Here is a 26,379-nt window from a genome sequence, read left to right as displayed (position 1 = left end):
ACTTCATTGCCCCCTTTTCCTCTGTGAAGGCTCTAAGACTTGGAAATGCACTTAATGGATATATATGCCTTGCTAACCTAGCTGGGAAGTCCCAACTCTATTTCGCCATCTACCCTTCTTGATCCCTTTGCTACTTTTTGATTTGTAAAATTAAATTTTGCATTTGAGAAAATTGGTTGTACCTTGATAATCTGCCGTGAATGACCCACATTGTGCATAACTGAGCCTTGGCCAGAGAATAGGAGCTTCCAATGTTCAAATCGCTGCCATTGGGTCTGCTCTAAGTTAACTAATCTCACCATTTCTATTTAGGGGCTTGGCAGTAAGGCAGGGTGGGAGCTGTGCAATGACAACTGTGGCTCTCATTGCCACGATTGCTGTGTTGGTAGGTTAGCTGAACGTAATTGTGTTCCATTGGTGCAAGATAATGTTTTGAGGTTTTAAACCAAGCTTGAAAGTGGCGTCACAGGTAGATAGGGTGGTGAAGAAGGTGTTTGGCACACTTGTCTTCATTGGTCAGAGCAATGAGTACAGGTATACTACAAATGTACAAGACATTAGTAAGACCACATTTGAAGTACTGCGTACAATTCTGGTCGCCCTGCTATATAGGAAGGATGCTATTTAACTGGAACGGATGCAAAAAAGGTTTACGAGGATGTTACCAGGACTGAAGGTTTGAATTATAAGGAGAGGCTGGATAGGCTGGGACTTTTTTCCCTGGTGCATAACAGGATGCGGGATGACCTTATAGAGGTTTATAAAATCATGAAGGGGGCATAGATAAGGTGAATAGCCAAGGTCATTTCTCCAGGGTGGGGGAGCCCAAAACTAGAGGTCATTAGGTTTAAGGTGAGAGGGGAAAGATTTCAAAGGGACCTGAGGGACAACCTTTTCACACAGAGGGTGGTGTGTATATGGAATGAGCTGCCAGAGGAGATGGTAGAGGCGGGTACAGTTATAACATTTAAAAGACAATTGGACAGGGACACGGATAGGAAAGGGTACGAAGGATATGGGTCAAACGCAGGCAAATGGGACTAGTTTCAGTTTAGGAAACCTGGTCAGCATGGACGCGTTGGGCTGAAGGGCCTATTTCCGTGCTGTATTATCTCTATGACTCTATTATGGGTTTTTAGAGTGCGTTGACCTTTCGAGACAGGCTCTCGACAGGAAAAGTTCCACATTGGAAGCATCAAAGCAGGAAATCTCCCTGTGGTTCCACATCAGCATCCTGGTCCCTTGTGTTCTTTATGCATCAGCCAAGACGGTGATGTTAACAGATCATTTAACCAAGGGGCGTGAGAAGGGTTGACTCAGTCATGCCTGACATTGTCCTCTTTTGACATCAATTTGCATATGGACTCAGCACAGACTTGACTCTATGACGTGTGTGTGCGGGCCTCAGTTTTATTTTAAGGCTCACTTGCTGTGTCATTGTAACATATGCTTTTTAAAATATGATATCAGTTCAAAGTCCATTTATAATCCATGTTCTGTGAACTTTGTTATATTCTATGTAACTTTTTTGATTTGATTTATTATTGTCACATGTATTATCAAACAGTGAAAAGTATTGTTTCTTGCGTGCTATACAGACAAAACATACCGTTTATAGAGAAGGAAACGAGAAAGTGCAGAATGTACTGCATTGTTAGAGAGTTTAAAAGAGTTAGAATGAAGTTTTAGAAGCATAGAACAAGAGTAAAAGATAGAATTAGAAGGTATGCTGGGCACAACTTGCAAGAAGTCGCCTCATTCCGGTGCCATCTTGGAAATACTTGGAAAAACTTCTCCCCAAAAATACAACAAAAGAACTGTATATGATGATAAAAGCAAAATACTGCGGATGCTGGAAATCGGAAATGAAAACAGAAAATGCTGGATAATCTCAGCGGATCTGGCAGCATCCGTACAGAGAGAAACAGAGTTAACGACCGGAATTTTACCGCCTTGCCCATCCCAGAATCGGGGTGGGCGAGACTCACAGAACGGCAGTCCTGTTTCTTGCTACAGTACAATTCTACTGGTGCCCACACTACCCTTCCCAGGTACCTTGGCCAAATGGGTAATCTTCATATTTGGCCCTCATTACAGTGTTGACAGTGTCACACATGCACATTCCTCCAGCGATGATTGGATAGCAATCACAAGCAATTGGATCATTCCCCCCCCGCCCCTCCTTGACCATGGACACAGAAGCCCATTGCAGTTCCTCGGCTTAGATCTGCTAACCCGACCCAGACCAGGGATCAAAGCTGGAGCCCTGATCTGTACAGCTCAGTAACGTGTCATGTGCTGCATATGCCTGCTGTTACGATTGCTGAGTTTGCCATCAGGACCTTAATGCTCCATCCCTCAAAAAAAAACAAATTAACCTTTCAGGTTTGGTGGCATTAAGATTTCCTAAAGAATTCCACAATACCCACTTTGAGGCAGGAAAAGGAAAGAAAAGAAAGACTTGCATTTATATAGCACCGTTCACACCCACAGTCTCAAAGCACTTTACAGCCAACAAAGTATGTCTGAAGTGTAGTCACTGTTATAGTATAAAAAAGGTGGCAACCAATTGGTGCACAGCAAGCTCCCACAAACAGCAATGTGACAGTGACCAGAAACCATCTATTTTTGCTGTTGTATTCTTTCATGGAATGTGGGCATCACCAACAAGGCTAGCGTCTGATGCCCACGCTTAATTGCCCATTAACTGACTGGCTTGCTAGAGGGCAGTTAAGAGTCAACCACATTACTGTGGGTCTTAGAATCCCTATAGTGCAGAAAAGGCCATTCGACCCATTGAGTCTGCACTGACTCTCTGACAAGAGTGTCTTACTCAGGTCCTTTCCCCTGCCCTTTCCCTATACATTGTGATATTGATTGAGAGTCATAGAGGTTTACAGCATGGAAATAGGTCCTTCGACCCAATTTGTCCATGCTGCCCAGTTCTTACCACTAAGCTTTTCCTAATTGCCCGCATTTGGCCGAATTAGCATCGACAAATGGTGATCACAATCTTCCTCTGTGGGAAATGGTGCCAACATTTTTTAGGCTAGGAAAAAGTAATTTAATAAACACACAACAGGAAAATCATAGAATCCCTACAGTGCAGAAGAAGGCCATTCAACCCATCAACCCTGCACCAACCTATCCAGGCCCTATGCCCGTAACTACCCTGCTAGTCTGCCTGACACTAAAGAGCAATTTATCATGGCCAATCAACCTAACCCGCACATCTTTGGAATGTGGGATGAAACCAGAGCACCCGGAGGAATCCCACACATTCATGGGGAGAACACGCAAGTTCCACACAGACAGTTACTCGAGGTTGGAATTGAACCTGGGTCCTTGATGCTGTGAGGCAGCAGTGCTAACCACCGTGCCGCCCCTAAATCGAAATTTTCTTTCAATTTCCAGGACTTACATAGATATTCCTCTATACCCATCTTACCCAAGTAACTGTCTAAATGCTTTTTAAAAGACAAAATTGTTCCCACCTCTATTACTACCTCTGGCAGGACCCTGGGGAGATAATAGTGTAGTGGTAATGTTACTGGGCTAGTAATCCAGGTCAATGCTCTCCGGACATGGGTTCAAATCCCCAAAAGGTAGCTGGTGGAATTTAATTTTAATGAATAAATCTGGAATAGAATGCTAGTTTCAGTAATGGTGACCACATGACAACTGTCATTTTTTGTCATGAAAACCCAACTGGTTCACTAATGCCTTTCAGAGGAGGAAACCTATCCTTACCTGATCTGGCCTACATGTGATTCCAACCCCACAGCAATCTGATTGACTCTTAACTGTCCTCTGAAAAGGGCAAGTTACTCATTTCAAGACCAGTTAAGGATGGGCAACAAATGCTGGCCTTTTCCTCGTGGTGCCCACATCCCATGAAAGCATAAAAGAAACTTCCTTCTTTGAAATAGCACCATGGGATCACTGATGTTCATGAGAGAGGGTAGAAAGAGCCTTGGTTTAACATCTCATTGAAAAGGTGGCACCTCCAACAATGCAGAACCCCTCCAGTACTGCAGTGTGGGCCTAGATTTATGTATACAAATCCTGGAATTGAAAGAAAATTTAGATTTAGGGGCGGCACGGTGGCACAGTGGTTACCACTGCTGCCTCATAGCACCAGGGACCCAGGTTCAATTCCAGCCTCGGGTAACTGTCTGTGTGGAGCTTACATGTTCTCTCCGTGAATGTGTGGGTTTCCTTCATATGCTCTGGTTTCCTCCCACACTCCAAAGATGTGTGGGTTAGGTTGATTGGCTATGATAAATTGCCCTTTAGTGTCAGGTAGACTAGCAGGGTCAATACATGGGGTTGTGGGGATAGGTCCTGGATGGGATTGATGTTGGTGCAGGGTTGATGGGTTGAATGGCCTCCTTCTGCACTCTCGGGATTCTGTTGTGTGTTTCTTAAATTACTTTTCTCCAGCCTAAAAAATGTTGGCACCATTTCCTACAGAGGAAGATTGTGATCACCACTTGTCCATGCTAATTCGATTGGAGGAAAATAGGTGTGATTGAATGTAGGCTAAATCATCTTATTCAGAATGGGGATGGAATGCGACAAAGGGGGTAGTTAAATCTATGTCAATTACCTTCACAAATAGCTGAACTTGAGAATGACATCTATTCTACTTTGCGAATCCCAGGCGTGAGGCCGATACCTTGCTTACTGATGGGGCTGATTGGAGCACCAATCGTGCTTCTTCACGATAACCTTTTTGTGAAAGTACTTAGTTTTTTTATTTATTCTTGGGACATGGGCGTTGCTGGCTGGCCAGCATGCATTTCCCATCCCTAGTTGCCCTTGGAGGGTAGTTGAGAGCCAACCACATTGCTGTGGCTCTAGATTCACATGTAGGCCAGACCAGGTAAGGATGGCAGATTTCCTTCCCTAAAGGACATTAGTGAACCAGATGGGTTTTTCCAATCGCCACTGGTTTCATGGTCACCAATAGATTCTTAATTCCAGATTTTTTTTATTGAATTCAAATTCCACCATCTGCAGGATTCGAACCCAAGTTCCCTGAACATTAGCTGAGTTTCTGGATTAATAGTCTAGCGATAATACCATTAGGCCATCGCTCCCCTAAAAAAGCAAACCAGAAGAATTTGTCAACTGTACTATTTATATTTGTAGTAACACAATAGAATGAATATATAGCGAGGAGAAATCATTTTTAAAATTTGCCCTTTTGATGTGGGCAAAACTGACAAGGCCGGAATTTATTCCCCAATTGCCCCGAGATGGTGGTGGAAGGCCACCTACAACTTAAATGCCATCAAGTTAAGATTCAACCATGTTGCTATGAGTCTGGTGTCACATGGAGTCCAATATCGGTAAGGACAGGTTAGTGAATCCAATGACAATCCAGTATTTCACACTCACAGCACAGAAGGAGGCCACTTGGCCCATCGTGTCTGCACCAGCTCTCTAAATGAGAAATGCACCAAATGCCATTCTCCAGACTTCTCCCCGTAACCCGGCACATTCTTCCTTTTCTGTTAATAATCCAATTCCCTCTTCAATGCCTCAATTAAACCTGTGCCCCCCTCCCCCTCTCACACTCTCAAGTAGCGTACTCCAGATCCCAAGACACTTGCTGTGTGAAAAAGGTTTCTCCTCATGTCCCCATGGCTTCTTTTGCCAATTACCTTAAATCTGTGCCCTCTCATTCTTGACCCTTCCACCCATAGGAACAATTTTTAATTGGATTTAAATTCCTCCAGCTGTTATGACTGGGATTTGAACTTGTGCCTCCCAGGTTTTAGGTTAGGACTCCAAATTATAAATCCAGTAACATTACCACTACACAAACCTGGAGCATGTTAACTAGGGGGAATTTTCCAACTTCATGCTTCTTATGGTCGCTGGGAGTTAACATTGAGTATAGCACATAGAACAGTACAGCACAGGAACAGGCCCTTTGGCCCATGATGTTGCGCCGAACATGATGCCAAATTCAACTAATCCCTTCTGCCTGCCCTTGGTCCATATCCCGCTATTCCTTGCATATTCATGTGCTTATCTCAAAGCCCCTTAAATGCCCCTATTTTATCTGCTTCCACCAACTCCCCTGGCAGCGCGTTCCAGACACATATCACTTTCTCTATAAAAAACTTGCCCCTCACAGCTCCTTTGAACTTTCCCCCTCTCACCTTACGTGCATGTCCCTAGCATTAGATATTTCAACTCTGGGAAAAGGATTCTAACCGTCAACCCTATCCATGATTCCCTCAGCCTCCACTGCTCCAGGGAAAACAACCCTAGTTTGTCCAGCCTCTCCTTATAGCTCATACCTTCCATTCCTCTTCTGCACCCTCTGCAAAGCCTCCACATCCTTCCTGTAGTGTGGCGACCAGAACTGAACTCAATACTCTAAGTGCAGCCTAACCAAAGTTTTATAAAGCTGCAACGTGACATCCTGACTCTTGTACTCAATGCCCTGAGCAATAAAGGCAAGCACGTCAAATGCCTTCTTTACCACCCTATCTACTTGGGTGGCCTCTTTCAGGGAGCTTTGTACTTGAACCACAAGATCCCTCTGCACATCAATGCTGTTCAGGGTCGTTTCATTAATGCTATATTTACCCTTAACATTTGATCTCCCAAAGTGCAGCACCTCACACTTGCCCGGATTAAACTCCATCTGCCATTTCTCCGCCCATATCTGCAACTGACCTATATCGCGCTGCATCCTTTGACAACCTTCTACACTATCCACAACTCCACCTTTCCTTGTGTCGTCTACAAACTTACTAACCCACCCATCTACGTTCATATTAGAAATTCCAATGTGTATGCTCCCAAATATCTAACACCATTCCATGGGGCAGGTAAGGATAGAGGCATGTTTATGAATGGTTGAAACAGTATCAGAAATAAAGCATTAAAGCATTAGTGGTCTAATGAGAATGCTTTGAATGTCCTCTTGGCTCAGTGATAACAGTTGTGCCTCTGATGCACTGCAAGATCTGATCACATAATTTAGGCCGCAGTATTGATCAAGGTGATATTCAACTGAATCCCCACCTGAATGTTCAGATGTTCAGAATGGAACTAAAACATCCCTTTTTAGAAGTCACCTTCACAGAGCGGAAAGAAAATTCTCCTCGCGTCCTGGCCATCATTTATCACGCATTAAACATCAAAAAGCAAAGACTACCTAGTCTATCTTGTTGCTCTTTGGAGGAATAAAGAAGCATTAGGATGGCCCAAGGTTGTGAAAGGCTTCCTTGCACATTTGTTACTTTTTTCAAAAAAGCTTCAACAATGCTGGATATCATAAGGTTCTTCACAAGAAGAGAATCATAGAATCCCCACAGTGCAAAAAGAGGCCATTCAGCCCGACTTTCTGACAGAGCATCTTATCCTGGCACTCTCTCCCACCCTATCCCCGTAGCCCCACACATTTACTATGGGCTAATCCATCTAACCTAGATATCTTTGGACACTAAGGGACAATTTAGCATGGCGAATCCACCTCAGGGGCGGCAGGGTGACACAATGGTTAACATTGCTGCCTCACAGCGCCAGGAACCCAGCCTTCAATTCCAGCATCGGGTCACTGTCTGTGTGGCATTTGCACATTCTTCCTGTGTCTGCGTTGGTTTCCTCCGGGTGCTCCAGTTTCCTCCCACGCTCCAAAGATGTGCAGGTTAGATGGATTGACCATGCTAAATTGCCCCTTAGTGACCCAAGATATGTAAGTTAGGGGGACCAGCGGGGTAAATATATGGGGTTAAGGCCTGGATAAGATGCTCTGCCAGGGAGCTGGTACAGACGCGATGGGCCAAATGGTCTCCTCCTGCACTGTTCGGGATTTTATATTAACCTGCACTTCTTTAGAGTGTGAGAGGAAACTAAAGCACCTGGCGGAAACCCATGCAGACACGGGGAGAATGTGCAAACTCCACACAATCACCCAAAGCTGGTATTGAACCCGGATCCCTGGCGCTGTGAGGCAGCAGTGCTACCCTAAGAAGAGATGGGGGAAATTCAGACAGTGAGCAGGAATGAGACAAAGAGTTTGAGGAGGCTATTGGAAGTGAGGTCGGTTTCAGGAGGCCAAAAAAGGTAGAGAGAAGTCTAGAAACACGGAAGGATAATATTGATTTTAAAAAAACTCAAGAGGCAAAAGTTTGGATATAAGCAACAGATGGATCAACTGTGGTGTCTATGGTGACTTCTTTGAAGGAGGCTTTTGTAGCAGAATTTTTAAATGGCTTGCCAAGTCCATAAGTGGACTCTGAGCAAAGCTAAAGGTAGGAATTCTCAGATGTGTCTTGCCAATGAGGAACATTAATTAAACTTCACTCATTTCAAAAATAAGCTGAAAGCATCAATGCTTAAAAAGACAAGATTTTGGTGACTTGGAAATTTCTAGACAGCCTCCATACAGAAAGATGAATGGCTGGCAACTGAAGTTTGTCCCTGTTCCATGAACGTAGTCAATCCAAACGATATGGATACAACAATGGCCTCTTTCTAAAACGCCGGAAAGGAACCCTGAGCATAACTGCACTAAAATAATAACTTTTGCTAAAACAAGCACAGCTTTTCAACTGAAATTTAAACGGTTAACGCTGTGAATGTAGATTTTGGCAGCAAGATACAATTCAGAGACTGCGTAACCTATAGTGTGTGTATATATATATATATATAAACCAGTAGTGAACTGCTACCCCCCAAAACATGCTGGAACATTAGTGGGACCTCCCATGTGATGTATAAACTTGGGGTCACACGGCAGTTTCAAACACCTACCTCTCACTCGGAGTTGCTTTTTCCGTTTAACGATAATCTTCGGTTTTAAAGTTGCAACTGCCACAGTTCTTGTTGTAAAATAGAACAGGGCTGGGGGGGAATTCAAATCGGGAAGGCAGAGGTGCTTCTGTTTCAGCAAAAAAAACACAAATCCACAAACCACTTGAACTTGCAGTTTCTGATCCTTTTCTTTTGAGTTGAATCACACATTAGAAACTGCCTCACAGGTATTCTCCTAACAAGCTGTTGGCCCAAGACTGTAACTGTATTCTGGGGAAAGGCAAAAATCCTTGCCTTTCTGACTCTGTACCATGTTCGACACGAGAAACAAGCTGCCAGCAAGCGCTGGGGGTGGGGGTATTACCTTCCTCCCACACCACCTTCTCTGAAGCTGAATTCTTCACCGGTGAAGCACGTCCACCCTCTCCGTTCGCAGGGAGTGTGGCAGGAATGTCTTGTGGCATTCAAAGCGCAGCAACTGTGGTAAAGCAATACCCACTTATCTCCTGCCCTCCATTCCTGTTCCTTTGCGTGTGCGGACTGACTGCTTTGTGGCGTGTCTCGCACCGAGGGAGTTAGAACCCACCCACTGTACATGAAGTACAGGAACTGACTTGCTTAGCCCTTTAGCTCGAGTTATTTTAGATGCTAATAACTCCTCTCTCTCTCTCTCCCACTGCAAAAGGCTTAGCCAAAGAGCTCACTTTATCAACCTGCCTTCATAACGTGTTTTGTCAACAGACTGCAATGTAAAAAAAAACTGTACAACCCTGAACTGGCACCTTCCTATCGCTCTCACGTAAGCTGTGAATGAATTGCACGGGGAAAGCAGAGAGGGAGCTCTCTTGCCATTATAGCTGTCGAGAATTCAATAGCTTTTAATCGTTGTGTTTGGGCTAATCGGGCATATTGCAAAACACTTTTCAGCTCATGTACAGAATGTTATCACCAGTTCTCTCAGGGGGATTCCACACAAAGGTTGTCAGAGTGTAAAAGCTCTGGCTGCAACTAATCCATATTTAGCTTTGCAAAGTAGTGGCACCGCAGGAGAGTAGAATTTGATCTGCTTTGTCCTGCTGTAGCTGTGTGTGTCTGTGTGTGTGTGTGTAACAGTATCTTGTCACATTCCACGACTGACTCATAAACTCAACCTTAAATACTCCGGTTATAATTTGGTCAGAATTTACTATCCCCAGTCTGCAGGCCCCTGTTGTACAGATGGACCTTGTGTCACTTTTAACACTGAGAAATTAGTGGTGCAATTTCTGATCATTTCAGCCCTGAGGTTAGAGGAACTTTGGTTTCAGGGATTTGCACTGTGTCCAGATCTGTTTGGAGTATAGCTATTAGTGTTCTGTTGTAGCTTTCATCACGAAAGCACACACCTCCCTCCCTGTCACCAACCCCTCCCATGTCCCTACCATTATTTGGACCGACATTCCCGCACCAGCTGGAAAGCGAACTGACCTTTTTCATCACGTAAATTTGGATGACTCGTGACTTGTCGGTCACTTTTTCTTAAAGCGCCCGCAATTTTCACCTGGAGTGAACAGCATCCAAGAGACTAATCCCATTCTCCCTGGAAACTCCGGGACCATCCGGATGAATTGGCAAGTCCAATGTTAACGTGTGTCCATTCTGTCTCCTTGCCACCTCCTGGTATGTTAAGTCCATTCTCTCTGAAGGAAACATAGAGAGTACTAAACAATCTCAGCAGGTCTGACAGCATCTGCGAAGAGAGAATGGAGCTAATGTTTCGAATGAGGATGACCCTTTGTCAGAGCTTTGGCTCTATTCTCCCTCCTCAGAGGCTGTCATACCTGTTGAGATTTTCCAGCCTTTTCTGTTTTTCCTTCTGATTCCAGCATCCGCAGTATTTTGCCTTTATTCTTTCTGAAGGGTTATATTGACGCCAGAAGCCATTGGCGTCAGATCAAGCCCAAGATAGAGTGCAATGCCTTATCTTGTCAGCTTGGAACTTGTTTCCTCTCTTGTGGGGGACCAGGAATTGGATTCAATTTGAATTTGAATTTTTTTGGAACGCGCAATGAGATGGGTTCAGGTCTGTCCGGTCCACTCTGAGCATTGGCTTTGTAACTTTAAGGATGGAGTTTTAAAAAAAGAGGCGGCATGGTGGCACAGTGGTTAGCACTGCTGCCTCACAGCACCAGGGACCCGGGTTCAATTCCAGCTTGGGTGACTGTGTGGAGTTTGCACGTTCTCCCAGTGTCTGTGTATGTTTCCTCCAGGTACTCTGGTTTCCTCCCACAGTCCAAAGATGTGCAGATAGGTGGATTGGCCATGGTAAATTGCCCCTTAGTGTCCAAAGATGTGTAGGTTAGATAGATTAGCCATGGGAGGGTTACGGAGATAGGGCGTGGTGGAGAGGGCCTGAGTAAGATACTCTGGGCAGGACTTTCCGGCAGTGCTCACCCCAAAACTGGAAAATCCCACCCGAGGTCGATGGACCTTTGTATGGTCCACCCCCATCTCCCACCCACTACAATTCCTATGGCGGGTGGGGCGGGAAAATTCCCCCCTCTGTCAGCGAGTCAGTGCAGACCTGATGGGTTAAATGGCCTCTTCTGCACTATAGGGATTTAATGATTCTATGGAAAAAAAAATCCTTTGTGAATAATATGGTCATTTGTGAATATCGAATAGTGAGGCAGTTTAAAGATTGTGATACTGAACCTCATGGAAGTAGTCCTGGAGTTCCAACTTTGCGTTCCTACGTGGAGCCTGCACTCTCAGCACAACTCGATTTGATTCACCAATTGCAGTAACACATTCAAAACTGATGCTTGCTACAATCTAACTTTACCACTACTCCAGTGGGGTGATTGTCATGCCCTATAGCTATCTGTTCATCTCACTTTGTATATGTCCCAACAAACTCCATTCCATTTCCAATATTTGTTTGACTCAGTTTGAGAGTTGCTATCCGCCTTAGTGACTTTAGTTGGCCAACTCTTCCAATTTGTTTGAGGTTCATTAATTTTAAATCTGTGCCCTCTGGGCCTTTGGCTGTGTGTTATTGCCTCTTGACATTCTGGTACCTGTTCTACTTTCATCTATGACATTGTGCTTGTAATGAAAAAAAGAGCAGATATTCCTTGGTTTAATAACTGAAAAATGGGCACTACACAGAGCAAAACTTGGAGCTAATCTATTGCTCTCATTCTGCTCCAGTGTTGCACTGTTCCCAAATGTCTTAGATAGCTGTTTCGCGTGATTGCACCTGGTACAATCTAAACTGGCTACAGCAATGGATATTTCAGTGAAGCGAGAGTTCCTATAGTGGACCCCAGGCAACATTGTACCTTACTAATTCCAAGCTTTTAATTAGTCGTAAGGAACAGGCTTTATGGTTTAAAAAGTTCATAAATTTTTGGATTTCTGAATAATGTAATGGTGTTGATGCTTTAAGACTCGTTATAGAATGCTAATAATTTGCTTTTGTTACCAACGGTCAGATCACATTGGAGTATTGTGAGTAATTTGGGGCCCTCTATGTAAGAAAGGGTGTGCTGGCCTTGGAGAGGGTCCAGAGGAGGTTCATGAGAATGATACCAGGAATGAAAAGCTTGACATATGATGAGTGTTTGAAGACTCTGGGTCTGTACTCGATGAAGTAGAGAAGGATGAGGGGGGAATCTCATTGAAACTAACAGAATACTGAAAGGCCTGGATTAAGTGGATGTGGGGAAGATATTTCCATTAATAGGAGAGACTAGGATCCGAGGGAACAGCCTCAGTATAAAACGGATGACCCTTTAGAACTGAGATGAGGAGGAATTTCTTCAGCCAGAGGGTGGTGAATCTGTGGAATTCATTGCCACAAAGGCTGTGGAGGCCAGGTTATTGAGTGTAATTAAGACAGAGATAGATAGATTCTGGATTGATAAGGGGATCAAAGCTGACGGGGAAAAGGTGGGAAAATGGGACTGAGAAACTCATCAGCCATGATTGAATAGTGGAGCAGACTCGATGGGCCAAATGGCCTAATTCTGCTTATGGAAATCTGTACAGCAACGTGGACGCCCCCCCAACCCTCACACCACCCTGCTCTGTTGTGTTGTAGGAAACACAACAACCCAGCAAACTCCCACAAGCAGAAACATAATAATAACCGGATAATCCAATTTTGTGATGCTGATGGAGGAGTAAATATTGGCCAGGACACCGGAGATAACTCACCGGCTTTTTTATGTGTATAGTGCTATTGGAACCTTCTACATCCACCTGAAGGGCAGACAGGGCCTCAGTTTAATGTCTCATTCTAAAGACAGCACCCCCGACAGTGCAGCACCTCCGACAGTGCAGCATCTCCGACAGTGCAGCATCTCCTCAGTGTTACACTGGTGAGTCAGCGTTGGAATTGTGCGGTCAAGTCCTGGAGTGAGTGTACTCTGGACCTTGAGAGTCAGAGGCAAGAGATGCTATCCAACGATCCATTACTGTCACAGTCTGCATGTAATGAGACCACACATCCCAGGCAAAATGGAGATCATTGGGTAATTTCTCTCGGAAATCAGGCCTACTTTAGACACGGATGTCATTTTTATCATGTCATTATCCTCTCTCTACTCATTACATTGCACTGGAGGAAGAATTTTGTTGTATTTGGGGGACTCTGGAGATTCAGTTGTAAGTTCAGAGTCGCTAATGCATTAAAAGTACAAGTCCCACTGTATCTCCACTGATAGGGTGGGATAGAGTAGGTAAGAGGGATTAATGGGTAAACATGTAGGGATATGGGGGTAGGGCCTGGGTGGGATTGTGGTTGGTGCAGACTCGATGGGCCAAATGGCCTCTTTCTGCATTGTAGGGTTTCTATGATAGTGGTGTCAATATTCACTCTGTTAAATAAAAGCAAAGCCCCCCCATCATGCAAATCGCCCCGTCTAGCAAATATTGATTTTTTTTTGAAGATTTACTGCTCTTCATCAGAAGTTGTCCTAAGAGCAATTCTGTGTTACTTCTTGCAACAATCCAAGCGCTGCTGACTGTAAATTGCATCTGCCCCTTTAACATTGCTACTGCATCAGGATTTCCTCTCCCCAAGGGCCCTAAACAATCCTGAAGCCAGCCATTTCCGTCGAATGAAGGCCAAAGACAAAATTACACATCGTTTTGACAAATATTCTCACATCTTCGAATTATTTACCTTGCTTTCCACTCAGGCCTTTGCACTTATTCCACATTACAACCAATTCTTTCTTTTTATCTCTAAAGCTTGTTTATTTAGCTTTTTCAGCCAGCGTCTGTAGACCTAACTTCTGGGAGGTCTGGAGGTGGAGCTTCCACAGCTCCCCCCACCCCAACCTTGTACTCTTCCTGAGTCCAATATGAAATCATATTCCACATCTGAGTCTTTATGGGTGTAGCTGCATTTTTCTTTGTCCCTCAAAAGCTGCAGCTGAAAATTAATTATGCCTTTTCATCGAAGAATAGCACTTCACCCAGACTTTCTTTTCACTTTGTTCCGTCAACTGTTCCTTTAAAAATAAATCAAGGGCTGAACTGAGAAGCCATCCCCTCTTTCCAAAGATGTGCGGGTTAGGTTGATTGGCCAGGTTAAAAATTGCCCCTTAGAGTCCTGAGATGCGTAGGTTAGTGGGATTAGCGGGTAAATATGTGGGGGTAGGGCCTGGGTGGGATTGTGGTCGGTGCAGACTCGATGGGCCGAATGGCCTCCTTCTGCACTGTAGGGTTTCTATGATTCTATGATTTCCAGTGGCTCAGATGCAAATGAAAAGCTCGAGTGGCACTTCGCAAGGTGGCACCGTGGTTAGCACTGCTGCCTCACAGCGCCAGGGACCCAGGTTCGATTCCCGGCTTGGGTCACTGTCTGTGCGGAGTCTGCACGTTCTCCCTGTGTCTGCGTGGGTTTTCTCCGGGTGCTCCGGTTTCCTCCCACAGTCCAAAAGACGTGCTGGTTAGGTGCATCGGCCATGCTAAATTCTCCCTCAGTGTACCCAACCAGGCGCTGGAGTGTGGCGACTAGGGGATTTTCACAGTAACTTCATTGCAGTGTTAAATGTAAGCCTACTTATGACAATAATAAATAAATTTTAAACTTTTTTTGAAGAAAAGGAAGGCCCAGTTCAAGCCTCCCGCCTTCATCCTTCACCCAACATCACCGAGAACACAACGATCGGTTATTCATCTCATAAACTCGAAGCAGGAGTAGGCCATTCGGCCCTTAATTGCTGATTGTCATGAGACAATGCTGTACACAAAATGGCTGCCATATTACCCTATGTTCCAGCAGTGACAACACTCCAAAATATGTCGAAGCATTTAAAACGCTAAGTTCTTTTGTCCTTTCTTAAAATGAGAATAAATTGTAAGGTCGGACTGATTCAAGTTCTGACTTGATGTCTCTGGTGTTACTTTTCCAATTACAGAGTTCCTCACAGCAGGTTTGTTTCACTGAATAACACGGTAAGCAGATTAATGATTTTCCAGATGAGTCAAATGCTTTATGCTTTTCCTCGCTAATTTTCACCTCCACTTTTCTTCCCCTCCTCTCCGTTGGAAATAATTCTATAGGTATTAATGACCATCTCAAGTACTTTGCCTTCCATCACGTCTTAAGCCTTGCCAATGGGAGTTACAATGTCAACACTCCCAGTCTCAACATCGAATTCAACAACTTTAGATGATTAGCTCTACCCCACCTCAACCCCTTTGTTGTCACTTTATTTAATTTTTAACTCTTCTTTACCTTTCATTTCTTTATTGTCTTTCTTTATTTTTCTTCCCCCCCCCCACTCTTTCCCTCTATTTTATCCTCCCTTTCCTTACCTTCCCCCCCCCCCTTTTCTCAATTTTACCTCTCTCCCACCGACCCCCCACTTCCCTCCCTCCCTCCACATCACAGATTTCAGCTTCTCTGCCGTTTGGCCATTCACACCTTCTATTCTCTCTATGGACTGCCATTAGCAGCCTTTCAACTTGTTTTTGTGGCTGTGACTCATCTTTCATTCCCTCACCCTGCAGTATAATTCTCCCACTTTTTATACCTTTTAGCTTTGACAGCACCAGTTTAAAGTCCAACAGGTTTATTTGGAATCACGAGCTTTCAGAGTACTGCTCCTTCCTCAGTGACTCACCTAAGGAGCAGTGCTCTGAAAGCTGGTGATTCCAAATAAACCTGTTGGACTTTAAGATGGTGTTGTGAGTCTTCTTACTGTGCCCAGTCCAACGCTGGCATCTCCACATCATTTTAGCTTTGCCAAAGGGCCATCTGGACTTGAAACATCAGCTCTTTTCTCTCCTTACAGATGCTGAGATTTTCCAGCATTTTCTCTTTTACTTTCAGATTCCAGCATCCGCAGTAATTTACTTTTATACACACTCCCAGTTTGGGCGACAGCTCGTGAGCAAGAGCAGAAAACATCCAGTCCAAGGGCTTCTATCACCTCCATGTTAGAAATTTTTAATTCATTATAAATTAAGTTTTATTTATTAGTCACAAGTAAGGCTTACATTAACACTGCAATGAAGTTACTGTGAAGTTCCCCTAGTCGCCACCACACTCCGGTGCCTGTTTGGGTCAATGCACCTAACCAGCACGTCTTTCAGACTGTGGGAAGAAACCGGAGCACCCGGAGGAAACCCACGCAGACATGGGGAGAATGTACAAATTCCACACAGACCAGTGACCCAAGCTGGGAATCAAACCCGGGTCCCTGGCACTGTGGGGCAGCAGTACTAACCACTGTGCTACCATGTCGCCCTGATTGGTGTATGGGGGGAAGAGAAAGACTGTGGGGTAAGAATACCAAACTTTCTTGATTGCTACAGTCTGACTTCTCACTGAATAAAATCACTGGACTGTGTGTGTTTAATTCCAGCTGGCATCGTCAATGCAGCTTGCAATTTAACTTAAAACAGCCAGAAGCAATGTTGCCAACCCTCCAGGATTAGACTGGGGACTCCAGGAATTTGAGGCCAATCTCCAGCATACTGGCTGTGTTCAACCCTGGAAAAAAATCATTGGGAAACTACAGAAGATAGGTTTGTTTTTGTCATTTTCTTCGAACATTTCTTGTTACCAGATATAAAATGGCTGTTTGGCTGTCAGTCAAGTATCATCCAATTTGATAATTGGCTAATGAGTCTTCTTGCTTTCCAATTGGCATAGGAAGGCTTTGCATCACAAGGTTGGATGTGTTGGCTGATTAATGGCAAGAGTGTGTGGGGGACAAGTCATGTGATGAATCCTCCAGGAATACATTTAATGACAGTTAGGAATCCTAATCCAAAGTCATCTTGATTCCTGGAGGTCTTTGGCTGTGGGGAGTGATACATGTCCGGGGATTAATGAGTGTAACTGGCATTGCAAAGAAAAGCCTGAATAAACTTTTTGGGTGGGATTTGCCACCCAATCCGCCGTGTTTGATGGAGGCGGCCCACCATTGGCCAGTGGCAGGATCTTCTGATCCCACCATTTGTCAATGGGGTTTCCCGTAGAATGCATTCCTTGCCACCAGGAAACCGGTGGCGGGGTGCACCATTGATGGGACTGGAAGATCCCGCCGGGGTGAACGGCTGGAAAATTCCAGCCACCATCTCCCCCCTATCATAACATATGCTGAGCATAATGCTGGGCAGCATGGTGGCACAATGGTTAGCATTGCTGCCTCACAGCGCCAGGGACCTGGGTTTGATTCCCGACTTGGGTCACTGTCTGTGTGGAGTTTGCACATTCTCCCCGTGTCTGCGTGGGTTTCCTCTGGGTGCTCTGGTTTCCTCCCATACCCCAAAGATGTGCTGGTTAAGTGAATTGGCCATGCTAAATTGCCCCTTCGTGTATCCGAACAGGTGCCGCAGTGTGGCGACTGGGGGATTTTTGCAGTAACTTCATTGTTAATGTAAGCCTACTTGTAACTAATAAATAAACTTTACTTTAATACAGAGGTGCAACTTATAATGGGATGTTGTGCCTACGCACAAGTCCCTACTAATGATAGGTTTTACCATGTAACTTCTAACAGAGGGGTGATTAGGACATAAGAGGGGCTGAAATTCAACTTCAGCAGGGACGGTGCGTCTGCTGCTTCTTATACAATCCTTCCCCTCCAAGGACTCATCTTTCTTTTGCCCAATTTCCATTCTTGCCAAAGTTGAGGTTTGACTCTGGAATCTCCTACCAGAAGCAACGGTAACTGCAGAACCTTTTAAAAAGCTGGATAAATATTGAGAAACGTCATCAAGGAATGGGATAAAGATACAAGAATGGGGCTATTTGGATAACTCTTTTAAAGAGTCAACATGGGTATAATCCGCGCCATAAAATGAAATGCTTCATTCCATCTCGGGCTGTTCTGGTTGCTATGAGGCTTTCTCTTTTACCAATTTTTCAAAATGTATGTTTCTTTCGGTAACAGGCTTTGATTATCGAGTGGTATCTTTGGCAAGGAAAGGCCAGAGCTTCCATTTATCCAGTGAAGGGGGATGGGGGGGGGAGGAATTTTCCACCCCTGTTTTCGGCAGGGGTTGGGGGGGGAGGTTGAGAAGCTAACGGAAGTCCCACAGTGGCTTTCCCACCGGTGGTATTTCCTGTTGAGATTGTCTTTGTCCCCTCCACCAATGCCTTGGCACTGCCAGGGGGTTTCCATTGGGGAGGTCTGAGGCGGGGGTTTACTGTGTCTGTGGTGGTGAGGGGGGGGGGGTTCCTTTTTTTTCCAAAATCAGAAAGGGCACACTGATCTGTCAGGTGCCGAGGTTATTGGCGGGGCAGGTTCATTCAGAGCCACCCCACCGGCATGTTGTCTTGGGAGCCGTCCCTTCGATCCATTTTCTCTTTAAGTGTACAAAAATACGGCAGGAAAACTCGGCAAGGCAGCTGGCGGGGCTGCCCTCTGCCTCTCCCACCGGAGACAACACTTAGAAGAAGAAACAAAATGGAAAGATTCCGCCCAGTGACTTTCACGACTTTAGGATCTTCCAAAGCTCTGTGTGGTCACTGTTGCAATGTGGAAACTGGGGCAGCCAAGTTTGTGAACAGCCAGATCCCCCACACAGCAATGTAATGATGACCAGATCTACTCTATTTTTTTCCAGTGACCTGAGTTGAAGGATGGATTTTGGCCAGGATACAGAGGGAAAGTGTCTCTGTTCGCTTTTAAATAGTGCTCGGAATCTTTTATATCCACCCAAGAAGGCAGACCAACCCTTGGTCTAATGTCCCACCACACAGCACAACATGAAATATGGAAAAATGGACATGAGAATAAATCACAAAAGAAAAAAGCTCACAGATTTAAGGCTGTAATTAAAATGCTTGGTTCTGCTGATGTCTTCAGAAGTGTTCAGTTGATTTACAGCTTTCCAAATCACTATCAGCCATGTTTTCTTTTAGACTTTATTTAAATATTTCCTCCCACCTCCCCCCCCCCCCCTCCCTGCCACCCCACTCCCTTTCCTTCCTGGGATGTGATGAAAAATAGGTCTTGATGCAGTCTATTATGGGAAGACTTGAAAAATAGCAGTGGAAATTACTCTTTGACAATCCCTGAGGAATTGCTGTTGAACAAGAAATGATTGTCCATTAACATGTCACATTATTTTGCTCAATTTTCTCACCCAATGATGATGATCATTGCGGGTTCCTCAGAGTCTTACCCAAATCACCATTCTTTACACTAGCCCCATTTTGTGACGGTTTATTTGACCTCCATTGTGTCCATATGGTTAGGAGGTTTTGTGGCGCAGTTGGTGCATCCCTGCCTCTGAGCCAGAAGCTCTGGGCTCGCCTCCCACCCCAGGACTTGATGACCAAGGAAGGAACGTTCATAATGCAATTAAACAGGTTGAGTGTCAACCTGCAAATCCTTTCAAACACACCAGTGGCTGTTGGTAACAGCGGGAGAGACACTTGGTTAGCCATGCCGGATGGGAAGTGATACCCCCTCAAGCTATAAGCCTCAGGCGACAGACTAGCAATCTGTTCCAGAAATTACCAGCTAAGGAGACAGATGAAATTCTGGGTGCGGGAAGAGAATTCAAATTGGAATGTCCGTATGGGCATTTTTCCAACAGGGATCATTGGATATTCCAGTACGAGCTCGTAAAAATATTTTAATCCCTCGAATAAGCGCTTGGTTAAAAGAAAAACACTTTTCCCTATCAGTTTACCTTATAAGCCCTGATCTACTGTCATAACCTTGTAATGATTTATTTTTGTGTCAATTGATTTAAAAACCCACAGCTTAGCTCAACTATGGATCAAAGGGAATTCCATTCAAAGCCACAGACCTATAGGTAACGATCGCAAATTTTGTTGATGCTTGCGCTGAGATGACTTCCATTCATTGAGCACATTGAGAGATTGTGATCAGGCTCGTAACATTTAATGCAATCTTGTTTGACAAGATTCTCCGCCACACTCCATTATCATTTTGTCATGTCTCCGTGCACAAGAAAAATCATTTCAGCCGCTGAGGCCCCAAGTTCTGTAATTCCCACCCTAAACTTCTCCACCTCTTTAAGATGTTCCTGTAAACCTACCTCTTTGACCAAACTATTGGTCACCTGTCCCAACTAAGAACATAGGAGTAGAAGGTGGCCCTTCAGCTCCTTGAGCCTGGTCCACTATTCAATGAGATCATGGTTGATCTGATTTCTCCTTGCTTGACTCTATGTCGCATTTTCTTTTGTAATGCTCTTGTGGAGGACCTTGGGGCTTTTTACTTTGTTAAAGGTGCTAAATGAATGCAAGTTTTTTTGTTGCTTCTTACACAGTCTTCAGAAGGAATCAACTGAAGGTCGATAAGTCCCCTGGGCCTGATGAAATGTATCCTAGGATTCCTTGGGAGGCAAGGGATGAGATTGCAGAGCCTTTGGCTTTGATCTTTGGGTCCTCGCTGTCCACGGGGATGGTGCCAGAGGACTGGAGAATGGCGAATGTTGTTCCTCTGTTTAAGAAAGGGAATAGAAATGACCCTGGTAATTATAGACCGGTTAGTCTTACTTCGATGGTTGGTAAATTGATGGAAAAGGTCCTTAGAGATGGGATTTACGACCATTTAGAAAGATGCGGATTAATCCGGGATAGTCAGCACGGATTCGTGAAGGGCAAGTCGTGCCTAACAAATTTGATAGAATTTTTTGAGGAGGTAACTAAGTGTGTTGATAAAGGTAGGGCAGTTGATGTCATATACATGGATTTTAGTAAGGCGTTTGATAAGGTCCCCCATGGTCGACTTATGATGAAAGTGAGGAGGTGTGGGATAGAGGGAAAGTTGGCCGATTGGATAGGTAACTGGCTGTCTGATCGAAGACAGAGGGTGGTGGTCGATGGAAAATGTTCGGATTGGAGGCAGGTTGCTAGCGGAGTGCCGCAGGGATCAGTGCTTGGTCCTCTGCTCTTTGTGATTTTTATTAATGACTTAGAGGAGGGGGCTGAAGGGTGGATCAGTAAATTTGCTGATGACACCAAGATTGGTGGAGTAGTGGATGAGGTGGAAGGCTGTTGTAGGCTGCAAAGAGACATAGATAGGATGCAAAGCTGGGCTGAAAAATGGCAAATGGAGTTTAACCCTGATAAATGTGAGGTGATTCATTTTGGTAGGACTAATTTAAATGTGGATTACAGGGTCAAAGGTAGGGTTCTGAAGACTGTGGAGGAACAGAGAGATCTTGGGGTCCATATCCACAGATCTCTAAAGGTTGCCACTCAAGTGGATAGAGCTGTGAAGAAGACCTATAGTGTGTTAGCTTTTATTAACAGGGGGTTGGAGTTTAAGAGCCTTGGGGTTATTGCTGCAACTGTACAGGACCTTGGTGAGACCACATTTGGAATATTGTGTGCAGTTCTGGTCACCTCACTATAAGAAGGATGTGGAAGTGCTGGAAAGAGTGCAGAGGAGATTTACCAGGATGCTGCCTGGTTTGGAGGGTAGGTCTTATGAGGAAAGGTTGAGGGAGCTAGGGCTGTTCTCTCTGGAGCGGAGGAGGCTGAGGGGAGACTTAATAGAGGTTTATAAAATGATGAAGGGGATAGATAGAGTGAACGTTCAAAGACTATTTCCTCGGGTGGATGGAGCTATTACAAGGGGGCATAACTATAGGGTTCGTGGTGGGAGATACAGGAAGGATATCAGAGGTAGGTTCTTTACGCAGAGAGTGGTTGGGGTGTGGAATGGACTGCCTGCAGTGATAGTGGAGTCAGACACTTTAGGAACATTTAAGCGGTTATTGGATAGGCACATGGAGCACACCAGGATGATAGGGAGTGGGATAGCTTGATCTTGGTTTCATATAAAGCTCGGCACAACATCGTGGGCTGAAGGGCCTGTTCTGTGCTGTACTGTTCTATGTTCTATGTTCTATGAATCAGAATCAACTTACTCTGTGGTAATACTCAAATCACAGACTAATATCAATCTCACTTTGACTTCACCCAGGCAGGTGTGAATTGAAAGTCTTATGCTATCAGGAATCTCCATAGACAAAGGAAAAAATGTACAAGGAAATATCTGCAAGGAATCCAAATTTGACCACTCTCTTACACCCCTCCCTCTCAGCGACCTCTAGGCCTCATCCATATCATAAGTCATTTGTTCATCAAAGTATTGAGGACCTACATCTCATCCTATTATTATGAAGGATCAAGGCAAATAGAATTTTTAAAAATCTTCAAAGAGAGAGATAATTAAGTTAAAAAAGGTCATTAAGGGATACAAACATATGAATTATGAACAGGAGTAGGCCATTTGGTCCCTCAAGCCTGCTCCACCGTTCAATAAGACCACGGATACTCCAATATTAACCTCATTCCTGCTTACTCCTGGTAATCTTTCACCCCCTTACTTATTAAGAATCTATCTACTTCTGCCTTAAAGACATTCAAAGATTCTGCCTCAACCATCTTTGAGGAAGCGAATTCCAAAGTCTCACAACCCCTCTGAGAGAAAAACTCTTTTCCACATCTCTGTCTTAAATGGGTGACCCCTTAATTTTAAACAGTGGCCCCAGTTCTAGAATCTTCCGCAAGAGGAAACGTCCATTTCACTTCCACCCTGTCAATCCCCCTCAGGATCATGTTTCAATTCTGTCACCTCTTACTCTTCTAAACTCCAGTGAACACAAGCCTTTCCACAAGGACAACCTGTCCATTCCGGGTATTAATAAACCTTCTCTGAATTACTACCAATGTATTTACATCTTTCCTTAAATAAGGAGACCAATACTGTATGCAGCATGGAGGTGCTAACAGTCCAGAATGAACTGTGGCGTGGAATAGTATGGGTGTGGAACATGGTGGCACAGTGGTTAGCACTTCTACCTCACAGCGCCAGGGATCCGGGTTCGATTCCAGGCTTGGGTCACTGTCTGTGTGGAGTTTGCACATTCTTCCTGTGTCTGCGTGGGTTTCCTCCCACAGTCCAAAGATGTGTGGGTTAGGTGGATTGGCCATGCTAACTTGCCCTTTAGTGTCAGGGGGACTAGCTAGGGTAAATGCATGAGGTTATAGGGATAGGGCCTGGGTGGGATTGTGGTTGGTGCAGACTCGATGGGCCGAATGGCCTCCTTCTGCACTGCAGGATTCTATGATTCACAATCGATTTAAGAACATAAGAACATAAGAAATAGGAGCAGGAGTAGGCCATCTAGCCCCTCGAGCCTGCCCCGCCATTCAATAAGATCATGGCTGATCTGACGTGGATCAGTACCACTTACCCGCCTGATCCCCATAACCCTTAATTCCCTTACCGATCAGGAATCCATCCATCCACGCTTTAAACATATTCAGCGAGGTAGCCTCCACCACCTCAGTGGGCAGAGAATTCCAGAGATTCACCACCCTCTGGGAGAAGAAGTTCCTCCTCAACTCTGTCTTAAACCAACCTGAGGCTGTGTCCTCTAGTTTTAACTTCCTTACTAAGTGGAAAGAATCTCTCCGCCTCCACCCTATCCAGCCCCCGCATTATCTTATAAGTCTCCATAAGATCCCCCTCATCCTTCTAAACTCCAACGAGTACAAACCCAATCTCCTCAGCCTCTCCTCATAATCCAAACCCCTCCTTGGGTTCCCATACAACATCTTACAAAACATATATTTATATAGCTCCATTAACATAGTAAAATATCCCAAGGTATTTGGCTCACTGGAGTACCATAGGACAAAATATGACACCAGGCCACATGTTAGGTCAGATGATCAAAATCTTGATCAAAGAAGTAGGCTTAAAGGATAGTCTTAAAGGGAGAAAGCAAGTCGGAGGAGTTGAGGGAGGAAATTCCAGAGAATAGGGTGAGGCAATTGAAGGCACTGCTGCCAATAGTGGAGTGATTAAAATTACAAATGCTCAAGATGCCAGGGCTGGAGTTGAAGTAGATTACAGAGATTTATTTATTTGTGTCACAAGTCGGCTCACATTAACAATGAAGTTACTGTGAAAATCCCCCAGTCGCCACACTCCAGCGCCTATTTGGGTACACTGAGGGAGAATTTAGCACGGCCATTGCACCTAACCAACACATCTTTCGGACTGTGGGAGGAAAGCGGAGTGCCGGGAGGAAACCCACGCCGATACGGGGAGAACGTGCAGACTCCACACAATGACCTAAGCCGAGAATCAAACCGGGTCCCTGGCGCTATGAGGCAATAGTGCTAACCACTGTGCCGCCGTGCTGCCCGATGGGGATGGGGTTGCTTGGGGCGAAGGAGGGACTCGAAAACAAGGATGAGAATTTTAAAATAAAGACTTGCTCGGGAGACGATATAGCTCAATGAGCAGAGGGTTATGACAAACAGGAGAATTTTGGATGACCTCAATTTTACCGAGGGTGGAATAGATTTCCTATTTCAACTGGGTCAACAGAGGTTGATGATATGTGGAGCTCACGCTCTTCTAAATAGTGGAGAGTAATTTAGCCCATTGTTCCTTTGCATACCTCCCAGAAATAAGTTAATGCATTAGTAAGGGCCTGCAAGCCCTTACTTTGGCCGGAATCTGACTATTGTTGGGAAAATCCCGCCACAGTGAATGGAGATTTGGCTGACCACCAAATTCTCCGACCGCACTGCAGCAGGAACGTGGTGCGAACGAGCTGGAAGATTGTGCCCCTTGTTTCTCTGGTGTTATTTTAAAAATATTTTCATGGGATGTGGGAATCACGGCAAGGCCAGCATTCCACCCCATCCCTAATTGCTATAAATGAGTTTTTTTAATATTCATTCGTGGGACATGGGTGTCATTGGCTGGCTAGCATTTATTGCCCATCCCTAGTTGCCCTTACTGAGTGGCTTGCTAGACCATTTCAGAGGGCTGTTGAGAGTCAACCACATTGCTGTGGCTCACATGTAGGCCAGACCAGGTAAGGATGGTAGATTTCCTTCCCTAAAGGAATCAGTGAACCAGATAGGTATTTCCGACATTCGACAATGGTTTCACAGTCATCGATAGATTCTTAATTCCAGATATTTTTCATTAAATTCAAATTCCACCATCTGCCGTGGTGCGATTTGAACCCAGATCCTCAGAACATTAGCTCAGTTTCTGAATTAATAGGCTAGCAATCATACCACTGGACCATTGCCTCCCCCCTAGTGGCTTACTAGATAATTTCAGAGGGCAGTTGCTGTCGGTCTGGAGTCACAAAAAGGTGAGGGTAGGTAAAGAGGACACATTTCTTTCCATAAAGGACGTGAGTGAACCAAATTGGTTTTCACAACAAGTAATGATACTATGATCACTATTGCTAACTTTCAAATCCAGGTTAAGATTAATCAATTGAATTTATTAATTGATTGATCTTAGATTCCACCATGGTGAGATTTTAAACACATGTCCCTAGATCGATGGGCCAGTAATATTACTTACCATTATGCCACCACCTCTCCTAAAGCACGGGAAGAACAAAACGAGAGAAAAATACATACCAGATGACAAGTTTAGCTAGTAATAAGAATAACATGTATTTATATGATACCTTTGGTTTGAAAATAAAGTCCTAAAGGAATTCACAGAGATACAAAAGAAAAAAAATACACCACATGCCAAATAGATCTGAATGTTAATAGCAAGGCGGCGTTGATTCTGTTTGTGACCTGATTGCCTGTGGATTATACAGTTGCTAATTATATTGTATGCTTGAAATTATGACACTTAGGAGACATTTAATTCCTCCCTGATTTACAAGTTTCTGGATTATATATTCCTGTGCGTGCATGAAAAACCTGAGGTAAGTGACTATTTTCATTTGGATCTTCTCTACTGATGAGTTGACTTTAATACATAATAAATAGAAACCAGTTTCAAACCAGTTTTCCACCCCAAAGGCTGTGTTAAGCGAATTAAAAGGAGTCTGGAATGATTCCAGTTAAAGAAATATTATAGTATGCACGAAACTGAAGTTTAATGAAACTTATTGTTGTGACTGTTTGATCAGGAATGTATTTATTCAACATCAAGCGATCAACTCGTGCTCATTGGATTAATATTTTTGGGTCTGGATCCTGATAGCCCAGACTTGGAACTTCTTGGATGAAAATCAGTATTATACATCAATCATGATTTTGGCAGGATTAAACAGTCAGCCACCTCTATACAACAGACTTTTAATCATTCAGTAATT

At 44.4% G+C, this 26,379-nt stretch overlaps 1 protein-coding gene across 3 annotated transcripts in view; it reads right to left on the bottom strand.

The window, feature by feature from the left end:
- Positions 1-26,379, bottom strand: part of LOC144511817 (prickle-like protein 1) — a 142,865-nt gene that overhangs the window by 44,338 nt on the left and 72,148 nt on the right. For 2 of the 3 annotated variants that reach the window (XM_078242167.1, XM_078242169.1), the window contains exon 1: positions 8,782-9,380. The exons of the other annotated variant lie outside the window; for it this stretch is intronic. The gene's annotated coding sequence lies outside the window, so the exon portion shown is untranslated. Of the gene's footprint in view, positions 1-8,781; positions 9,381-26,379 lie in introns of those variants that run through there. 3 annotated transcript variants of the gene reach the window in all.

The sequence above is a fragment of the Mustelus asterias genome, chromosome 25 (genome assembly GCF_964213995.1).
Source record: "Mustelus asterias chromosome 25, sMusAst1.hap1.1, whole genome shotgun sequence".
Classification (NCBI taxonomy): Eukaryota; Metazoa; Chordata; class Chondrichthyes; order Carcharhiniformes; family Triakidae; genus Mustelus; species Mustelus asterias.
This window is presented reverse-complemented; position numbering and strand designations above follow the sequence as displayed.